Source organism: Mastigoproctus giganteus, chromosome 1 (genome assembly GCF_048544385.1).
Source record: "Mastigoproctus giganteus isolate SK-2022 chromosome 1, ASM4854438v1, whole genome shotgun sequence".
Classification (NCBI taxonomy): domain Eukaryota; kingdom Metazoa; phylum Arthropoda; class Arachnida; order Uropygi; family Thelyphonidae; genus Mastigoproctus; species Mastigoproctus giganteus.
In genome coordinates this window covers 238,575,607-238,592,222 of record NC_143575.1, presented here as the reverse complement: position 1 = coordinate 238,592,222, position 16,616 = coordinate 238,575,607, and the positions used below count along the sequence as shown (strand labels likewise).

Here is a 16,616-nt window from a genome sequence, read left to right as displayed (position 1 = left end):
TTTTAGTAAATCTTAGCTCCCTTTAACAAATGTATTTTATGATTGCCATATAAATGCATTCCTATCAAGGTAATCTTGTATTACTTCTTTAACCACTGATTTCATTATTTTCTCTGGAACAGATGTCAAATTTAAAGGTCTGTAATAACTCATTTTGCCCTTTTATCCCCCCATGCGATGTGAATAGGTGATATATTTGCACATATCCATTCTGCCAGTTTTGCTGCTTCTTTTAATATAATTAGATAAATACTATCAGCACCAAGTGCCTCATTTACTTTTAGCATCAATAATTTCTATGACACTTTCCTCTCAGTTTTGACAAAATAATTTAGCTCCCAGTTATAACATGACAGATTTCTATTATTATTATTAGCCATACGGTGCAAGGAAGCCTGAGGCTCATGCTGCATCAGCCAAAAAAAAAATTCCCGAGTTACCCTGAAAGAGAGAGAAATAGAAAGGAATCACCAAGAAAGAGAAGAATGATGATATCCAGATCAGGACCCTGGGTTTGCCAAGCCCATATTCACCAGATGTGAGCCCCTGGAGATTTCTTACCCTATCACTAAAAACTTCTTTCTATATGCATGTAGCTGCAAAACATGTATTCTGTTTATCTGCAACTTGTGCAGGATCATCACTTCTTGTCATTCATATCAAGTGAACCAATATCATTCATACCTTTCCTTCTAGTGCTAATATAAGCACTTTTTTTGCAACTTTTCTTTGAACGTTTGACACATATGTCTCATAATATGCTTTGAAATACCCCCTGAGTAACTTGATTTCAGACTAATTTATACTAACTACACGATTCTGTATCTCATGAGAAATTATAACAACTTATGCATTTTGCTTCTCAGCCACTAAGCTCATCAGTTCATTTATCATCTATTCTAGTCTACCCTTGACTCTTAGCTAGTATAAAGCTGTCTTAGTTGGTATAAAAAACTTAGTAACTTACAAGATTGCTTCATGGAACACCTATTTGACATTTGTATTTGTTAAAAACATTAGTTGGCCCACTGAACAAATTTTTGTAATATTCGTAATCGCCAATCCAAAATCAAAATCCCTTCTCTTTATAGTTGAAATTAGTTATATTTGAATAAATTGCACATCACTATGAGCACTACCATCTAGTGGGTTCATTTTATATTCAATATATATTCATTATATACATATATTCAATATAAAATTAACCTGAATATTAACCTGGCTGAGTACATAATGAATTACCACTGATAACCAAAACAAGAATACTGCTTTGTCTTATTGCCTCTCTAACACCCAGCAAACCATGTTCAGATACTAAGCTACCGACTCACAACTTCTAAACGATACCCAAAAACTTAAGATACTGATATCAGAAAGTTAAAATCTCTCATATTCTAATTTGCTGTTGAACTTTTATTTTTCTGTATAGTTGTTCATTATGCATGGTCTCCACAAACCGACTTTACAAAACTAAAATGTTATTGAGAACAGAGTACATGATACAAAGGTTAAACCACTTCCAGATGATAGATATCTTCAAATTTGTATTCACCATCAGAAAATGCACATGCTGCAATAGATAGCATCATAGTGCAAAATTAAAATCAAATTGGAATTTACCAACCCTGAAAAGGTGCAGTGCATACTTCAGTTCAATTAACTGCAATCTGTCACTGCTGTTATGCATAAATTTTGAGGATGGTTTAAAAAAGAAGCCACTGAGTAGAACTACAGTTCAGCATTGGTACAGACAATTCATAAAGGATGCCTGTTTGAGCAATCATCCTGGCTGAGGTGCTATTTAAACAAAAGTCAGTGAGGACACAGTGGTTCAAGGAAGTTTTACACAAAGTCCTGGGAAATGGAGACCTCATTTTAGGAAGGATGTAGAGCTGCTGGAATGGGTACCGAGAAGGGCAATGGGATTGGTGAGGAGAACATAAGGGTGCTCTTATCAAGAAAGGCTAAAGTTCTACAAATTGCAGTGTCTGGAAACTAGGCACCTGAAAGGTGATCTGATTGAGGTGTTTAAGGCTTTAAATGGTTTGAGCAAGTTTAATGCTGATGAGATTTTTCCTCTTGCTCAGATTACATACTTCAGTGGGCATAAATTCAAATTGAGGAAAGACAGTTGCAGAATAGATGTGTAGAAATTTGCCTTTAGTCAGCGAGTGGCTGATTGCTTGAACAAACTTCCACCTGTTGTCGTTGTGGAAGTGATAGCTTAAATAAATTCAAGGAAGAACTGGAAAAAACCTTTGGAGCAGATGGAGAGGTGAATTGGAAGTGGGGTTTTTTTCCCCTTTTTTTTTGACTAATGCTATATAAGCATGCTTTCTTGTATCACATGCCACTACTAACACTAAATCCATAGGGCATGGCAGTTGTGACAACATATTTCATCACCATCTGAGGATTATTATTATTAGCCATATGGTGCAAGGAAGCCTGAGACTTATGTTGCACCTGCCAAAAAAAAAAAAAATTCCCAAGTTACCCTGACAGAGAGAGAGAGTATCAGAAGTAGAAGGGAATTACCAAGAAATAGAAGAATGATGATATCTAGCACAGGACCCTGGGTGCACCAAGCCCATACTCACCAGATGTAAGCCCCTGGGGTCGATATGTAACTCCTCTAATATTAAGTCTAATAATTCCTTAAATTGATTCAAACTACCCACATCCATAACACAAGATGGTAGTTTGTTCCAACAATCCAGCTGGAAGCAAATTTTCACATATCTATCCTGCAGCCATCTTTCTTCACTTTAAGTTAATGTTCCCTTGTGAGCATTGTCCGACAAACATTAAGAATACCATCATCAAGTTTACTCAATCTATTTAAAGCCTTAAACACTTAAATCAGGTCTCATCACAAGTACCTAGTTTTCAAGCACTACAATTTGCAGAACAAAAGTCTTTTATGATATCCCTTTGTGTTCACTACTCTTCTTGCACTTCTTTCTCTGCACTTGTTCCAAGAGATCCACATCTTTTTTTAAAATGAGGATTCCAAACCTGTATGCAGTACTCAAGATAATGCTTAACCTTTTCCTTATACAATGAAAATTACTTCTCTGTTTCTGCTGGAAAAATTCCTGATTATCATTTACAGAACTTCATGAACTGTTTTAACAGCTTGTCTGCACTGCTCATGTTGGGCTGTACAATTACCCTCTTGATCTTGTTGAATTTTGTTCTCCAACACCCAAGGTGGTGGAGAACAAAATTCTATTGTAGTACCACCAAATTTGTATATAATTCTGGGATTACTGCTTCCCATATGCAGAACTTTACATTTACTAATGTAAATCTTAAATGCCACTTCTCAGCCCATTTTCCTAATTTTCCATGTCTCATTGCAATAGTAAGCCTTGATTCTTGTCATTAATAACCCTGCCATCCTTAGTATCATTTGCAAATAAAGACAATAAGCTTAATATGCCTTCATCAATATCACTAAAAAAGACTATAGACAGTAAGTGACCCAGCACTGAACCCAGAGGAACTCTGGTAATAACATTACTCCAAGAAGAGCAGTGCCTATTTATAACCATTCCCTGTTTTCTGCCACTCAACCATCCTTTTTTCAAGTATGCTGCCATCTACTGCAGCATGCACATTTTCCTGTTGCTGAATAAAACTTGAAGATATTGTCCATCATCTGAATATACACTGGTGCAGTGCATCACCCCTTAAAATTGTAATTGTTGTCCGAATAATGTAAGTATATGGCAATATTTCTTACAGATTGTATCAGATAAAATTGACACATATAGGTGATGATATAATATTGCATCAGCTGTTACTTTCAGCTATATAAGCACGCTCTGCAAGAGTTGCATCGTTCCTTGTCTGTGTCAGGATGGCAAGTTACATGCAGTTTACACCATGAAGAAAGAGTGCTATTGTTGCTTTAAGTGAGGAAGGATGTTCTTTCCATCATATTGCTTATAGAATGTCTTGTAATTAGTTGACAGTGAGCAGATTTCTTTCCAAATTCAAGAATATTTATCCTTCTGATAGGAAAAAAGAAACCGGATGCAAATGAGTCTACACCAAAACAGCACAGCGTTTTGAAGCGCTTATGCCTTAAAAACTGTAAAGATTCTTCATCTGAGCTGAAAAGAGAATGGAAAGAACATACAGGAGTAACAGAATAAGAAAATGGAAAGAACATACAGGAGTAACAGAATAAGAGAATGGAAAGAACATACAGGCATTAACAGTCAGAAGATGCCTATTCAAAAATGGACTTGTAGCCCGTCACACTAAGAAGCCCCTCCTCGCACAAAAAAATGAAAAAGATGCAATTAATTTGGTGTAAGGAGCATGTCAAATGGACCCTGAGCAGTGGAATTCAGTTATTTTCTCGGATGAGAATAAATTCAACCTGCATGGCTCTGATGGGAGGCAAACGATTCGCCGTAGACATCGTGAAGAATACCATCCAGAATGTATGGTGTCTACAGTGAAATTCCCTACCAGCCAAATTATATATGGGGGTGCATTTCATATTGCAGAGTAGGTCACCTGCAGTTTATAAAAGGATCCATAAATGCCAATGGATACCTGGCTATATTGGAAAGCTAACTGCTGCCAACCATTAGAGACCATTTCAACCTGCCAAGTAACTGCATCTTTCAGGATGACTCTGCTCCTTGTAATCGGGCAAAAAGTGTAAGTAGACACTTCTGGTTACTTTAGCTTCATTTCTGCATTAGAGGTTCGACAGTAATGTGTTTACATTTGTTACAGGTGAATAAATGGTTGGAAGAATGGTCCATTACAACTCTTAGATGGCCAGGAAACAGCCAAGACCTGAATCCTATAGAGAACTGTTGGCATCGTGTGGAATCTGCAGGTTGCCAGAAAGAAACCAAAGACCCTTTATGAACTTTAGGAAGCCATAATTTGTGTTTGGAACCACAAACTATCAGTTGATTATCTCCAGAAATTGATCTTGTCAATGCCTTGACAGTGTGCTCCGTCATCAGAGGCAGTTCAACTAAATATTAGTTTACACCTGGTGAACTTTCCATTTTATTTTCCATTTAAAATGATAAACAGAAGCAAATTGAGTACTTCTGATAACATTCCAGCCATAATTGTCATGTTTACCAAAACTGTTGTATAAAGATTGCAAATGCTTATTTTGTAATATTTTGAGAGCACCGTAAATATTACTTAGCTTATTACTTAATGTAACATACCATCACAGTAAGATCCAATCTTCCTTACATTTTGAGGATACCGCTCTAAAATTGTGTTCACAGACCTGCCACTCAATAGTCCACCAGACCAAACCTATTGGTAACTCTCTAGGAGGCATCCAGATCAGCTAGTGTATAATCTTGCTACTTCTACTCTGCCAGATAGTGGCTGGAGGGAGTCCGAGTAGTGTGTATATAGGGGGCATTGTTGAGACCATGTTATTTTTTGGTTTTTTTTTTTTTTTAGGAGCATTAGCAACTAAGGCCATATTACTCCGGGGATATGCGGTGGTCATTCCCTGAACTTTCCGCACCCTCCATATTTGGTGGGCACAGGCTCAAACCTCGGTCTAATCAAGAAGTGAGTGCTACGCACTGCTGCTCTTGCCCACCTGGCTACGGAGGCACCAAGGCCATGTTATGTCAAGGAGCTGCATATATTCTTGCTGTGTGTATGCCATATCCGAAAATTTCATTACTTCATACAGTGTGTCCCCCCTCCAACTTTTTCTTACTACTGAATACATCATGAATAGGCAAAAGATGTAAACCTCTCAAACACTTGAGAGGGAAGGGTTTTTTTTTGGGTTTTTTTTTTTTTTTGGCTGATGCTGTATAAGCTTGCTTTCTTGCATTATATGCCTCAACTAATGCTACTTCCTTGTTCATTTCACAAATATATATGGGCTCGGTTCCAATCTCAATGATGTCTATTTCCACTTACAGTCTGCCAAGCTCCACTTACTTTTTCTGACAGAATCACAATTATCAGTTGATTCAACTACTGCTCAACTCAGTTGTCCTAATTATTCACTGTACGATTCCTTTTACTTCAAATTTGGTACTTGTGCATGTGTCAGCTCTGATATTCTCTTTCAAAGACTTAATAATTTGGAAAATCTCTCTATCCCATTGTCAACTTCATTTGTTGCAACTATCGGTCTCCCATTTCCACTAATCACTTAAAACTTTACTTTCTCTAGCAAAACTTTCCTAACAGTGAGGTAATTTTCCTTGGCAATTTTAATGCTCACAACTCCAGCTGGCTTGTTTTCTAGTTGCATGGAATCAGCTGGTTGAAATGCTGAGGCTTTTGCAAATGATCTCACAGAGAATGTTCATTTACCTACCAGAATACCAGACAATCCTACAACACAGCCAACACTCTTGATTTTTTTTCTCACAAACAACCCTTCCAAGTACATGTTGAGGTGAGTCAATGTCATCTAGGTACTTCAGAGTGATGGTTTCTTCTTCAATGGAGTCATTCTTACCCTCATGTTGTTTGGCATTACAAGAATACAAAATGGGATAATCTATGAGATTTCTATTCTTCTTTTCCTTGGTTGGACTACTGTTTTAAATATTCAATGTCAATGTTTGCTCAGATCATGTCAGTGAAATTATTCTTATAGGGATGATATCCTTTATTCTACACTCCACCTTAAAATCTCTTCCTTTATATAAACTTTGGTTTTCCAATAAACGTGCTAATGCTCTTCAAGATACGAACAGCCTTATGTTGCATATTACAACTGGCTTGCGTCCAAATCTCCATGTATATTTGCTGCCTACACCAAAGCTCGCAACAATTTAAAGCTCTTATTCATTAATTCTAATTATAATGAACAGGCTAAGAGTAGAAAACTTGCTTCTTGTCCAAATGGTAGTCGAGCACTCTGGTCTCTTGTCAAAGCTATTGGCCACATTTGCCCATCTGTATTTTCCCACCTCTGTTAAAACCTGATGGTTCTAATTGCCACTTCAGCTAAAGACAAAGTTGACCTACACAAGCTAGCATCCCACCTTTCTTCTAATTCTTGTATTGACAATCTTGGTAAACCACCTCCTACCATTCCCAGTATATTCCAATCACGTGCCGCAACTCAGCAGCCTTTTACTGTCCAACTTCAAACTCACAGAATCAACTTTTCTTCTTTCTCGTGTATTGCTTCAACTTCCATTTTCTGGAACAACCTTCCTTCACACATATTTCCTGATAATTACAATCTGCAGAACTTCAAGTCTAATGTCAAGTATCTTTTTACATCTCAACCTTCAACCCACACATGATACTAAGTACTACAAGTTCTAATACCTTTTGCATATGGGGTTTTCGTAAAAAAAAAAAAAAAAAATATATATATATATAGAATGAATGCCTCCAATGTATAGACAGCTGCAGTGAGTGATGTCACAACATTACCTATGTCTGTAGGTTTGGTTTTGTGACCTGCTACATAAGGCAGTGTAATAAAATGTCCCAATGTAAACTTAAAAAAAAAAAAAAAGAGAAGAATTAATTTAATTAAAAAATACAGTCATAAAAGGATGCCTGTAAAAAAAAGGGGTTGACTTATATGCCAATTTCGCATTCGCATTCGAGGTGAGCGGACCCGCTTCATTAGAGTTCCTCAATTAAGTTATTTATTTGGTTTTTTTTAGGAGCATTAGCAACTAAGGCCATATTGTTCCGGGTAAATGCGGTGGTCATTCCCTGACCTTTCCACACCCTCCATATTTGGTGGCTCACGGGCTCGAACCCCGGTCTAATCAAGAAGCGTGTTCTACGCACTGCTGCTCCTGCCCACCTGGCTACGGAGGCGCCCCTCAGTTAAATGGATTGGATTACTGTTGGTTATTGCTTTTAAATATTTGATTTATTTAGTATATTGTTGGATTATTTTGTTATAGGTTTTCCTGTAACAGTTTGATTTTTATAATATTATAGATATCATTTTTTAAAGTTAATTTTCGTTAATATTTAGCAAATTTTATAATGATAATTACGAGACCTGCCTTAAACACGTCACAGGGTTTCGTGACTCACACGGAAACAGCCGATGGCGATTTATGGATGAGTCGTGATTTAATCTGTTGTGGAACCTGTGGAATGTTTTCCAAGGTCGACCAGGTGACTAATCATAGCTCACCTGGGGATTCTTTTCTTTGTGATTGGTGTAAGGAGCGCACCGATCTTAAATTACAATTTGGTGCACTGATGGAACAATTTGAGTCACTGAAAAAACGGGTGCTTGCCCTCGAGAATAATGTATCTCGGAGCTTGTCAGGAACTGAAGACTCCAGTAATCTACCAAGTGATGCACTCCCGATTCGGGCCTCAAAACAGAAAAACCAAGTGCAAACTACTCTGGTTCAAAAGGACTTTGTTTTATTAGGAGACTTTATTATCAGGGAAACAGGGAATATTTTTTGTAATAAGGATAGATGGAGTAGAACCAGGGTATGTCTGCCGGGAGCAACTATTAATGATGTCACCAACAGATTGTCAGATTTTAAGGGAGGTAAAGAGAATATTATTATTCATGTGGGGACTAATGACATTAAACATACACGATCTGACGATTTGTTGGAAAAATACAGGACCATACTGAGGAAATGCCGCGAACTAGGCCACAATGTCTGTGTCTGCAATTCTGCCCAGACACGATAGGAGGGATTATATGTTAAAAGCCTTGTGGATTAACTCAAGACTTGAAGGACTCTGCAAGGCTTTAGAGGGAAAATTTCTATCAGCTTGGCCCACACTTGAAGGCAGAAGGAATTTGTTTTGTAGAGACGGGATACACTTAAACAAAGGTGGTGCAAAGGTTTTTGCCAAAATTATTGAGGATACCTTAAAGGTTCAGGGAAACTGCTAGTTCGAGGGGATGTGGGTAATACTGACACATTTATATCTGATAATATTGGCCAAAGTAACTCTTGCACATACCTCAAGAGTTCTTATCTGTTACCTCAATTGGACATATTATCTAGATGTTCTAGGGGCAGAAAAGTTTCAAGTGAGCGGGTAGCTAATGCCAGGGAAGAGAGCCTAAAAAACTTCAAGGGTTGTGTTAGGGTTGTTAAATATACAAGAACAGTAAGTCTTAATTGTTTATATAGTAATGTTAGAAGTGTCATCAATAAAATGAGCGAATTCAAACTGCTGGTTAAAACAAGTAACGCAGACATAATAGGGCTTACGGAAACGTGGTGCCACCCAGAAATAGGGGATGATGAGTTTCAGTATGGCTTGTATAATGTATTCAGGAAGGACAAGGTAGATAGAAGGGGTGATGGGGTAATGCTTCTTATCAGAAGCAGCCTGAGTGCGACGATAGCTTTCCCGGATTCAGACATTTCACATGCTAGTATAGAATCTATATGGTGTGATGTAATTGGAAACAAAGGTATAATGCGAGTAGGAGTAATCTACAGACCAGGTGATTGTGAAGATTATGACAAAAGCTTCTATGTGCAAATGGAATGAGCAAGTAAGCATCAATGTCTTATTATGGGTGATTTCAATTTGCCTCTAATTGATTGGAGTAAATGGGAAGGAAACTCGACATGGGGAACAAAATTTTTAAATCAACTAGATGGCTGTTATTTGTATCAACATGTCAGGGAAAGTACTAGAGAAAAGAATATCCTAGACCTCATCATCACCCATGAATCAGATGACATAACAGGGCTGATAGTAGAGGAACCAGTAGCAAGGAGTGATCACGGCATTCTATGGTGGACGATGAAAAAAGAGGTAGTAGCAGTAGTAAAAGGCAAAGGAATGGGTTTTAATTTCAGAAAAGGAAATTACGATGCCTTAAGGTACTACATGGCCTCTATTAACTGGGTAGATATCGCACAGAGAACGAATACAATTGAACTGTGGTATGCTTTTAAAACATTAATCACAGATGCCTTGAATGCATATTTACCATTAAAAAAATACTCCACGAGGAGGGTTCCAAGTTGGATGAATAATGAAGTTGCCACATTACTTGAGCAGAAAAAGGTGGCATGGAAAAGTTACAGAGCAATAAAAAGTACTGAAGCCTATATCAGCTACAAGATGATCTGTAATAGAGCCACAGAAAAGGTTCGACAGGCAAAGGCAGTTTATGAGAAATTGATAGCAAAGAGGGGGGGGGGGTATAAGAGCAGGACAAACCAGATCAGACTTTAACGGGAAGGGGGATAGTATTAAATACACCAGCTGCCATTGCAGATAAACTCAACAGTTATTTTTCATCGATATTTACAGATAAAAAACCTTTTGTGGTAATGGGAAATTGTGGGAGCGAAGTTGAAAAATATGTAATTAATGATATTGAAATTTTGCGAGATTATTTAACGAAAAAACTTTCGAGCCTACAGGCCAGTAAGGCTCCTGGAGTTGATGGAATATACCCTATAATCTTAAGGGAGGTAGCAAGTGAGTGCATTGAACCATTGAGGCTAATTATGCGAGCATCACTAGACTCTGGGGAGATTCTGTTGGATTGGAAAAGTGCCAATGTATCTCCCATACATAAGGGTGATTCTAAGGGTGAAGTGGGAAATTATCGACCTGTCAGTCTGACTTCAGTGGTAGGGAAAATCATGGAGGCAATGAGGATCAAGGGTGGAATTCAGGATCATTTGGATAGAATTGAAATTCTCAAGGATACTCAGCATGGTTTTGTAAAGGGAAAATCATGTTTAACAAATCTGGTTTGCTATTCTGAAATACATGAGCTTGATTTAGGGAATAATTTCGACATTGTTTATTTAGATTTCAGCAAAGCTTTTGACTCAGTCCCACATGAGCGGTTGCTTTATAAGCTGGAACAGATTGGAATCACTGGGAAAATCCTTAGATGGATAGCAGGATGGCTTCAGGGCAGGAGGCAGAGGGTTGTGATAAATGGCTATTCTTCAGATCGGGTTGATGTAAGAAGTGGGGTTCCCCAAGGATCAGTATTAGGACCACTGTTGTTTTTAATTTTCATAAACGACATTGATGAAGGGATAGAGGGCGTGATGTCTAAATTTGCAGATGATGTTAAAATTGGTAGAATAGTTAATGATCACTGTCAAGCTAAGCTTCTTCAGAGAGACCTAGATAGACTTCAGAAATGGTCAGAAAAATGGCAGTAATGGTTTAATCCAACAAAGTGTAAGGTATAACACCTGGGAAACAGTTATCCCAAAATAACTTATTCACTTGGTGGAGTTAAACTAAACCCAGTACTGGAGGAAAGGAACTTGGGTGTTACGATATGGTCAGACATGAAATTCTCTGAGCATTGTAAACAGGTTGCAAGGAAGGCCCATGGTGTCCTATCGATGATCTATCGAACTTTTGCAAGTAGAGATAGGGACGTGATAATCCCATTATATAAGGCTTTTGTTAGACCACACTTGGAATACTGTGTTCAAGTATGGAGACCGCCACCTAAAGAAAGACATCGAGCTTCTTGAAAGGGTGCAAAGACGGGTAACTCGCCTGGTGAGATCGGCAAAAGGGCATCCTTATGAAGAAAGACTTCAAATATGTAGGTTGCAGAGTTTGGAAACTAGACACCTTAGAGGAGATTTGATTGAGGTGTTTAAGGCTCTGAGAGGCATCAGTAAAATGAATGAGGGCGAAATTTTCAAGATTATAAATGATGCAAGATTATAAATGATGTTGTGGACATAAATTCAAGTTACAGGGAGAGATGTTTAGATTGGACTGCAGGAAGTTTTATTTTAGTCAGCAAGTTATAATTACTGGAATAAGTTGCCTATATGGGTGGTAGAGGCTGACAGTTTGGGGAAATTCAAAGGTCATCTGGATAGTACCTTCGGGTGAGGGAAATGCATAGGATGATAGGTTTAATTTCCTTTTCTTTTATTAATTATTAGTTTGTTTTTTTTTATCATTGTTTTATTCAGGTTTTTTTTTGGCTGGTGCAGCATAAGCCATAGCTTTCTTGCACCATGTGGCCATTACTAATACTACTAATTTTACTTATGCACTAGAATATATGGCAATATGAAAATAGTAATAACTCATGATTTATATATTTAGTAAACTGATAACAAAAAACAAGTTCCTCAAAAAAACAAAGAATTGCATGTGAATGAACCTAGCCACATTGCCCACTCATCTCTCCAGTAATTGCATGACAACAATCATAATATCCAGTGTTTCAACTACAATATACAGTATATGGATAGCCTATGTTATATATATGAAAAAAAGGAAATAATTGGCAGATTTGCATTTATTTTATTTAATCAAATTTCAAATGTCCTCACAAATCTTTCTAAAGATTTAAATATAGAATTTCATGGAATTCTGCCCATTGAGAGCCTAGTTGTTACATATGGATGTGTTGGATAGATACATGCATAAATGGATGGATTGATGGATCAATGGATAGACAAACACAGACAGACTGAAGGACAGACAAATACACGAATGGTTTGACGAACAAACAAACACACACAGACAGATGGACATGGTGAAGAACATCTCTCCCTCCCTCAAAAAAAGGAGGGGGGGTACTCTGAATGCCAAATGTCCCAGTGTGAAATACACTGGTACTATGTACAAATAACACATATACAATTAATTTTGTGATGAATCAGAACACCGTGTCAGTTCGTCACATACATCGTTAATGTTATAAACATACTGGTTTTTGACATGAGTTCCGTTTTGTAAAATTTTCAATTTCAATCTGGTTGTGGACGGAATATATTTTACGCTATACTCCAGAACATGGTGCACCTTCAGCCTGCCATGGTCTTGGGGTGTTTATTCCCCCCCTTCCAGCTGTTTTAAAATAGGAAAACGAGTTCCCGATTTTAAAACAGCGGAAAGGGTGGGATAAACATCAGATACGCAACCACATGTACGAGAGAGAGACTTCATTATAAGAAAGGTAATCAATATCTGTTTTTCTCATTAATCTCACAGCAAAAACCATCACTGGTTACAACATATAAACACGTGTTCCCTGGAACATCAAGGACAGTTCATCTGTGAAAAACAAAAACAAAAAAAAAAAATTAGCCCCGAATACGACCATAAACAAGGAAAGAAAAGGAACGGAAAGCTTACAGAAGGTGTGCTGATAACCAGATATAAAAATCTGCATAAAAGAACCGTAAATCAACGTATAATCACCTGATATACAAGATTTAACACGTACCTAAATCTACAACTTTTTCTGAAGTCATAACACATTTAGGAAACAATACAAATAAGTATTAATTAACTAAATAAATTAATTTTTAAAAAGAGCAGTACCATCGTACTTTTCTGAATAACTTGTTTGGAAGACGTTTCTCTTTCGTGCGATCTGGATTTTAATATTATGATTTTATTACACACACGTTAATTCAGAATTTTTTTTTATTATTAGAGGTACAAAGGTATTACAAATCTTTAAAAGAAAGATGAGTAATATCCCTTAATAAATTAAATATCGGAGAAGCAAAGCTGGATGTAGACACAAGTGAAACGTCCACCCACATATCACAGAACACCCGTTATAAAGAAAACACATAAGGAAGAAATTAAACAGTTCAAGCAAAACTGGCTGACTTACTATTACCATCGGAAAACTACTCTGAAAAGACTCCTTGTCAAATGTCCTATGTCAGAACGGCCGTCGTATCTTCAATCAAACACATACTAATCCCTCAAACTAACAAAAATAATCACATAATTATACTTAACTATTGTAATAACGCTTTGCATTTCGCTTTCCACGGCACATGATTCCAACCACACAGTTTACACAACAACCCACAGCACCATGTTGAAGGAAGTGCAATCACAATACGGATATTACGTCACAATTTTTAATTTTTATATCATTTATGTACTACTTAGTGTTTGCTTCTGCGGTCTACTGACTCCATCTAGTGACGCACGTGTTCCCTATTTCCAACTTTGAGAAGATAACCAAAATGATCCGCATTTTTGAAGAAAATCGAACTCCAAGCTCTCATTTGATTAGTATTGGTACTGTACAGTATTAAGAAAGAGCAAACGGAAACAAAGGAGCTGGGCTCATTTAATATCATCCTAAAAAAAGAAAACATCACTTGAGTTCATCTTTACGACCCTCCCTTAAAATCCTCCAGACAGAGCCGGCCCGAGGGGGATGCGAACGGTGCGAGCGCACAAGGCCCCGCGTTTCTGAAGGCCCCGCGCCGCTGACTGATTTTGCAAAATAATAATGGTTTCATTTTTTTTTTGTTTTAATACTGTCGCAAAATCTAGCGACATCGCCATAAAATGGCCATATTTTTAATATACATAAGAAATAAAATGTCAATAATCATGTTATTAACATTATCTGAAAGCCCGTCAAGAATTCTCCAAAGAACACGGAAAAATATATTTTCTTTCAAATATATTTAAAATATCTCTCCTTACAAGTCGCTCAGACGTACAATTATATGTTGCCAGCGTTTGCATAATTATCGTACTCTAAAGGCTATATACAGGGTGTTTCAGTTAAACGTTTCAGAACTTCTAAGAGGGGTAGGGTACATCCTGACAACTCGAAATCATATAGCAATGTGGGGTCGGAAATGCTTTCCTGAAGCGGTGTTGTACACAGAAGCACCATAAAGAAAAGAGACCGTAAGTGAGAAATCGTTTTAATAATACATGAAAAGAAGCAAAAGGTACATGGATTAAAGTAAGTGTTCGAAGTTTCTTCCACGGGCTACAATGCACGCCTCACATCTCCGACGCATGGACATCCGAACATTCTGGAATACTCCAGGCGAATTTCGAATTTCTTCGGCAGCTACTGCGATTCTTGCAACCAGCTCCTCAGCATTGTCAACAGGGGTGTCATAAACTAGCGATTTCATATGACCCCAGAAATAAAAATCAAGACATGATAGGTCGGGTGACCGAGCAGGCCAACGCACGGGACCACCACGTCCGATCCACTGTTGACCAAATGTGACATCCAGGTAGTTACGAACATCTCCGCTATAATGGGCAGGGGCTCCATCGTGTTGGAACCACATTGTCTGTTGCGTCGATGCAGAAATCTGTTCATCTCTCAAAAGTTGTGGCAATACTTGCTGCAGAAAGATCAAGTAGATAGGTCCGGTTAGACGACACGGTAACAGGTAAGGTCCGATGAGGTGATCTCCCATAATACCGGCCCATACATTGACCGAAAATCGAATCTGTGCTGCACGACGTCGTATTGCATGCGGGTTCTCGACCGCCCAGATATGGTCGTTATGCGTGTTGAAAATTCCTTCCCTTGTGAAGGATGCCTCATCGGAAAACAACACTTCAGCAGGAAAAGGGGGATTTGTAGCACATTTTCCAAGGTACCACTGTGCGAAAGCAATACGAGGTGCATAATCCTCCGGTTGCTGTGTCTGGACACGCTGCACGTGAAACGGATGCATGTCTTGTTCTCGGAGAATCCTCCAGACGCTGCAATGGGAAACATCGACTGCGATTGCTAGACTTCGTGTACTCGTTCTTGGATTCCCCTGTACATGCTGCAGCACATTCTGTTCGACGGCTGGAGTCCGTGCTGTTCTTACCCTGTCCCTGTCAGCTCTTTCAAATGAACCTCTCTCAGCTAACCTCTGGTGCAGTCTTGCAAAGAAATTATGACTGGGAATACGCCTCGTCGGATATCGTTCCGCGTACAAACGCTGTGCGGCTGGCCCACTACAATTTGCAGCCCCGTACGCCAAATGCATATCGGCTAACTCTGCGTTCGTGTAATCATCCATCCTACAAACTTGGCGTTCTTGTTCAAGAAATTCGAAATTCGCCTGGAGTATTCCAGAATGTTCGGATGTCCATTCGTCGGAGATGTGAGGCGTGCATTGTAGCCCGTGGAAGAAACTTCGAACACTTACTTTAATCCATGTACCTTTTGCTTCTTTTCATGTATTATTAAAACGATTTCTCACTTACGGTCTCTTTTCTTTTTATGGTGCTTTTGTGTACGACACCGCTTCAGGAAAGCATTTCCGACTCCACATTGCTATATGATTTCGAGTTGTCAGGATGTATCCTACCCCTCTTAGAAGTTCTGAAACATTTAACTGAAACACCCTGTATATACCACCGACTAGGTTTTCTCGGCCCTTTTTCGCTTTCTACCTTCGAGAGATCGAGTGAATTCGAATTTATTCAAAAAGTCGACTTAAATTTTCTTCTGAGAAAATTTTAAGTTAATTCATTTTTTGGGACTTTACAAAGCACATATAATATTTTTGCAAGTTCTGTGATACGCTGGGATATATTAAAAGAGCATGTCAAACATCTTACTCCAAAACCACTGTCAGCAACGAGGTGGGAATGTCGCCTCGAAAGTGTGAAATCTGTGAGATACCAAGTACCACAATTTTCTATAGCTTTGAAATACCTTTATGAACATACCAGTGACATGAAAACGAAATCCAATCAATCGAAAATAAACTTACTTCATTTGAATTTTTATTAAGTTTGGTCATTTGGTATGACATACTGAATGAAGTAAATATTGTGAGCAAGATATTTCAAAATTCAAATATAGATATTGGTACTGCAAATTCACATTTAAAAGGCCTTTTAATTTTTTTTGAACAGTATCGTGAATCGGGATT

The 16,616-nt window shown here is 38.0% G+C and overlaps 1 protein-coding gene across 6 annotated transcripts in view; it reads right to left on the bottom strand.

The window, feature by feature from the left end:
• Window positions 1-13,754, bottom strand: part of LOC150091676 (uncharacterized) — a 480,181-nt gene extending 466,427 nt beyond the window's left edge. For 3 of the 6 annotated variants that reach the window (XM_090376307.1, XM_090376350.1, XM_090376327.1), the window contains exon 1: window positions 13,580-13,679. The gene's annotated coding sequence lies outside the window, so the exon portion shown is untranslated. Of the gene's footprint in view, window positions 1-13,579; window positions 13,680-13,710 lie in introns of those variants that run through there. The other 3 variants (XM_090376339.1, XM_090376320.1, XM_090376315.1) reach the window with 3 other exon arrangements.
• Between the last annotated feature and the right edge of the window lie 2,862 nt (window positions 13,755-16,616).